Consider the following 5,603-nt stretch of genomic DNA (forward strand, 5'->3'; position numbering starts at 1 on the left):
TGTCAGTGAAATAGTGCTTGCTGGCGGCATTCAGCATGGGAAGCTGCATGGATATTTTCTGACTAAAGCACAGAAGTGTTTCCTAGGAGTGAAAAATGTGCCAGTTTAACTTTCCGGGTACAGACCTTGCATCTCCAGGCTGATCCTGCCCTGGCCCAGCTCCAGCCGTTCCCCGGGCCCTGTCCTTGTCCCAGGGAGCAGAGATCGGAGCTGTCCCTCGGGAGGAGCTGCAGCCCCCGCTGAGCTCTGACCTCAGCCTTTCCTTCTCCAGCTGAGCAAACCAAGAGCCCTCAGCTGCTCCTCGTGTGGTTTCCCCTCCACACTCTCCACCCAGCCGAAGCTCAGCTCTGAACATTGCAGGGTGTTCCAGCGTTGCTCTGCTGCCCTGGAGGCACTGAGCAGAGCTCAGGTGTTCACTGCCACCTGGGGCAGGGCAGCACGGCTGCCTTTGGGCACCAACCCAGCTCAAAGCAGACCTGAGCATACGGCAGCACTGTCACAGTGACAGTGCAAAGTACAAAAAAAAATCCATCTTACCCAAGATGAAGTTAAGGCAGCGCCGGTCATTTGCATTCTCCACTTGCGGTGATTCATGGCCCCAGTAATAACGAGGCAGTGTCCTCTAGTGGTCAAAGCCCTGGGCAGGGAGCGAGGAGCCCCCGGGCTCTGCCGGCACCTCCTGCACAGCCCGCGGCCACCCAGGGCGGGTGTGCTCCAGAAAGCCACCGAGGTGCTCCACGTGCACTAAATAAGCCCAGAGCGCCCAAATATTTTCATAAATTTGGGTCCCAGCCAACACGTTCTGATGCCCCACGTGCGAGGTTAGGAGCTTTTCTTTCTTTAAGAAGCCACGAGGACACACAGACACCTCCCAGTGTCAGCACAGCCCTGCTGCAGGGACAGGAGAGGCATGGACAAGCCTTCACCACATGGAGAAGCTGCTGGGAGGCCCATAATATGGAATGTTCTAACTCTGCTTCCCAAGATTCTCTTGAAATAAAAGAACATCAAGCCACTCACTGCGAAGACTGCTGAAATCAGCTCAAATCATGCTCATCTAGAGTAAGTGGGGTCTAGGGGATCCAGCACATCCTAGAGTCATAAATACTGAGTACACTGAGACTCCATGGAACATTAGTGCCCTTTTTTACTATAAAACTGCTGTCTTATCAATGTCTTTGGGCTGGTAAACAAAGGAAGAGTTTCCTGGTTCCACATGCAAATCACACTGTTCTTTCAGCTGAAAATGATTCATTAAACGATTTGTTGGACTGTCTCTGAACAACTTAATCAAAAGTGCCAGAGGCAAGAAAGGTCTGTGTGAGACTTCAGCCGTGCTGTCAGCCAGTTTCAGAGCACAGGTGCACTGTGGATCTTACCTTGGATAAAGTGATCCTTTCTGTATCTTCCCCAGAAAAGTGACAGTCCATAATAAGACCAGCTCGACACAGTTCTTCCAAAGGTTTGCTGTACTGAAGTGAGCAATTATTCAAGTCTCAATCAGCATGGTCACAACAACATGACTAGCTCAGAGGTTTTTAACATCTCCTGTCCACAATGTTTTGATTTATGCTAAGTACACTTCTGAAAGTACAGCTCATTTCTGCTTCCAGCCCAGATTTAAGTGGCTGGATCCTGGACATATTATCCCAGGTTAGGTTGATTAAAAATACTGTAATTAATAAAATTTGATAAATACCCAATGTAACTAAATTAACCTCACCCAAAGCACGTGTAACAGTAAAACAAGAGCACGTAACAGAAATGCTGTCTGAAACCAGAAGGGATGGAAATTGTTTTAATCAGACCTCTCTACTAAGAGAATGCCATCCAGCACATATAACAAAACCTCTCAGCTCATTGCAAAGTTGGTGGCTTTCCAAGCAATAAGGATTGTGATACATGGAGACATGTTACTAGGAAACTTGATGAAATGCTAGAGCTGAGAGAAAATTTTTTGACCTAGTGGGAGTCCTGGAATTTCTCAGAGCATTGCATATTTCAAGCTGCATTTCAGCCAAAAGCAGCCGGCCAGCCTTCAACATTAAATGCTTCTCCAGAGCATTTACAGCCTCTACAATGGAGACAGAAAACCTAATCACATTTTAATTGAGCCAAATCAGACTTCCAGGTTCAACATGCATTCAAGAGATATTTACTCCAATTACAATATAAACCCACTAGGCCTTTCTGCATAAGCAAGGAACTCAGCAAAGACAGACAGGAGGGTTTAAATGTGACCACGCACACAGATGCCAACACTTCATCTGACAGCATTCCCATGAAGAGGCTCGCTGGCATTGCCTTCTCTTCGGGGCACTGCATTTCCCACTCCAAGGTTATACAACCCACCACAGCAGCTGGGATTCCCATCAGCTGCTTGCAAACACTGGTCATCTTCCCCACTGCCATGTATTTTCACTCTTCCCTGCAGGGAGAGCCTGATGATGGCGAGATTGCCACAGGGCCAGAGAGGAGATTTCCTGGAAACAAGCCTAGCCACATAATTACGTTGCATAATGAGATGGACCAAGTAAGGGCTCATGGAAGGATTTACACAGTAGCTCAAGGCTTGTTAAACTGAGCACTTGTGGGTTGTTCATTGCAGAGCATTTAATCTGTTGTAAATGCAATAAAATTTTAAACAACTTCATTTTAATACCCCATCTCTTACATTATTGTACCCGTTCAATAAACCTGCACTGTCTGTGTTTTGAGGTGATGCTAACCCAGGACTGCACATTCCTGACAGGACCATCCTAGAAACTTCTGCCTGCCCCTGCCATAGCCCATAGAAAGACATTTCTGACTCTCACGACACAGATCACCCCATGGAGCTGAGGAACAAGGAACACTTTGGTGGGAGCAGGTTTTAAGTGCATCACTGGCAATTGTACATCTGCTTCAACACGATGTCACTGAGTCTCCCTAATTCACAATCAAGCTGGCACTGAACCAGCCCTTGCACAAACCAGGAGGAAACCTGTCTGAAAGCAGTCCTGCTGACTTCTGGCAGAGTCACTGTCAGCAGCGCTCATCCCTGCGGGCTCCAGCCGTTCGCAGTGCTGCAGTGATCCTGAGCAGAGCCCCAGGACTGCTCCACAAGCTCCCACACTGAGCACCTCACTGGCCACTAATTTCCCTTTGCACTCCCTTCAACACTTTTAACATGCCAGGCAGCACCCCAAGATCCTTTCTGCCTCAGGATTAAGAGATGTAGAGGCAGCAGTGATCATTACTGCTTTAGTTGTATTTATTCCAAGCCCTGACTGCACCCAGGCATGATTCTGCACTATTCTCCTTGACCTAGCAAAGGCTCCCTCCCAGTTATTTCCATATTTAGTGCTACACAGAGAACTCAAGATGCATTTTATGGTAACAGAAGTACCAAAATGGCCTTTTCCTGCCACATTTCTGTACGAGGTGAGGTTGGGAAGATGTATTACATGCTGAACCTCGTACTCTTCAAGGCCAGGTTGGACAGGGCTTGGAGCAACCTGGGATGGTGGAAGGTGTTGTTGCCCACCGACCACAAACACAAACCAACAGAGAGTCAGTTTATGCGGTGCTTTATTCAGGGCCCGGGGACCTGGGGACTAGTGTCCCAAATCAGGCTTCCCAAAGGCCTATCGTTTCACTCAGCTCTTTATACAGTTTCAAACATTGGCACACATACAAGATTTAATCTTCAAAGTAAAACATACATCACAAGGATTAACAATTGATAATCATACCCTACGCCATATCTCTCTATGGTTGTCTAGTCTTAGATAATGCTCAACGAGCTCCTACCACTGAAATCCCCCTTGCATGCAACATATATCAACCCAGAACAATTTACTTTTAGACAGGTTCACCGTGCCCAGCTAATTCACTAACGGGTTCACCATGCCCAGCTAATTCACTAACGGGTTCACCATGCCCAGCTAATTCACTATTCCTAACCTCCCCACCCAGTACATTCTATTCCTGTTTCCCCAGAGAACTATTTCTACACCTGAGGCCTTACAGCCTAGCAGAGCCTTAGCCTTACTACTTCTAAAATCCAATATCCTATCCTTTTTGTAACAGTGTCTCTGCCCATGGCAGGGATGGGGACTGGATGAGCTTTGAGGTCCTTCCAACCCAAACCAGTGTGGGATTCTGTGAGTTCAAAAACCATACAGTGTCAAACAGCTCAAAAACAGAAACACTGATGACGTTGCCCCTCAATTCTCTGTTGAAGGAAGGTGTGGGTTTGTCCAAGACTGAGTCATGTTTACAATTGGTCTGACAGTGCAGTGACCGCAAACCCAATTCAGATGCTGGTAATTTTTAAAATAAATTTGACAAGCACCTCTCTTATTCTAAGCCTGTTAAAAAAGCCTTCATAAAGAGGAAAAGTGCAATCCTCCACTCAGTGACTAATGGAACCATGTCCTGTAGATAGCAGGTGGCTTTGAGACACCCAACTTTGCCCTCAGCTGCTTTGACAAAGGTTGAGAGGGAATTTATTTCCCTGATCATCATATGACTGGGTTTAAAGGAAATTTATCATTTGGTTCAAGCAGAGCATTGCTATTTCCTCTATGGAAATGGAAACACTAAATCATACATTTTTCTCACATACTGTATTTTGAAAAGTCTGCATTCTTTCACGTCTCAGGCTCAAACATTCTCACAACTGAAGCTGAATATGAAAGTATTCAACTCTTAAAGCACTCCCACCTCCAGCAACCCAAAAGACACCCCAGTTCTACTTGCAGCCTTGTTCATCCAATATAAATAACTTGGGTTGTTCACTGGAGATTTATTATCTTAATGTGCTCATTTCATTGTTGGCCTTGGCAGACATGTCCAGATTTAGAGTGAAAGACAGCAGAATTTGACAAACCTTAAATCCCAGTGTTGCAGAACTGTATTAGGTAACAGATGGAAATGATAATTAGCTGACAACTCAACCATCACATGCTTCATTAGGAGCCTCATTCCTATCAGACACATTCTCTCCCAGATTTTATCTTCAGGACAATGAAGGCTATTGTTTGCCTTGAACTGGCAAAAAGCAAGGCAAGCTCATGAAACCTGAAGAAGGAACTTGCCTGTGTTCCCTAAATTCAGTGCTCTGCTTACATGTTAGGGACTTCCAGCTGTAACCTGGCTTGGGAATGCTGGGTCCAGCTTATTTGGTGGCAAAAAGCTCAAGAGTTTCCTTGCCAGCCTCTCTCTGCAAGGAGGAGTTAATCCAATCCTTGGTGGCAGGAGAAACCTGTTAAACCATCACCACGTAGTGCAGAATAAACAGATGCACACAAACAGATACCAACAGCAATGGTTGTTTCCTCTTTAACTCCCACACAGTCAAACCCACAATTTCACTACTTCTGCTTATGTCTGTAAAGAAACACAGAGAATTGTGCATCTTGGTCATCTGCTGCACAGCTCTGCACTTCATGAGAACATACTCAAAGCAAATGTGAACAATTAAATGGCTTTTAACACTGAAATGGTTAGGTGAAACGTGTATCTTTTTATATAGGTCAAACCAATTTTCCTCTGGAAACCTCTGGCAAAAAAAGAAAAATATTATTTTCTAGGATTTGCAGCCTCCCTCCCCCTCCATG

Source organism: Aphelocoma coerulescens, chromosome 12 (assembly GCF_041296385.1).
Source record: "Aphelocoma coerulescens isolate FSJ_1873_10779 chromosome 12, UR_Acoe_1.0, whole genome shotgun sequence".
Lineage (NCBI taxonomy): Eukaryota > Metazoa > Chordata > Aves > Passeriformes > Corvidae > Aphelocoma > Aphelocoma coerulescens.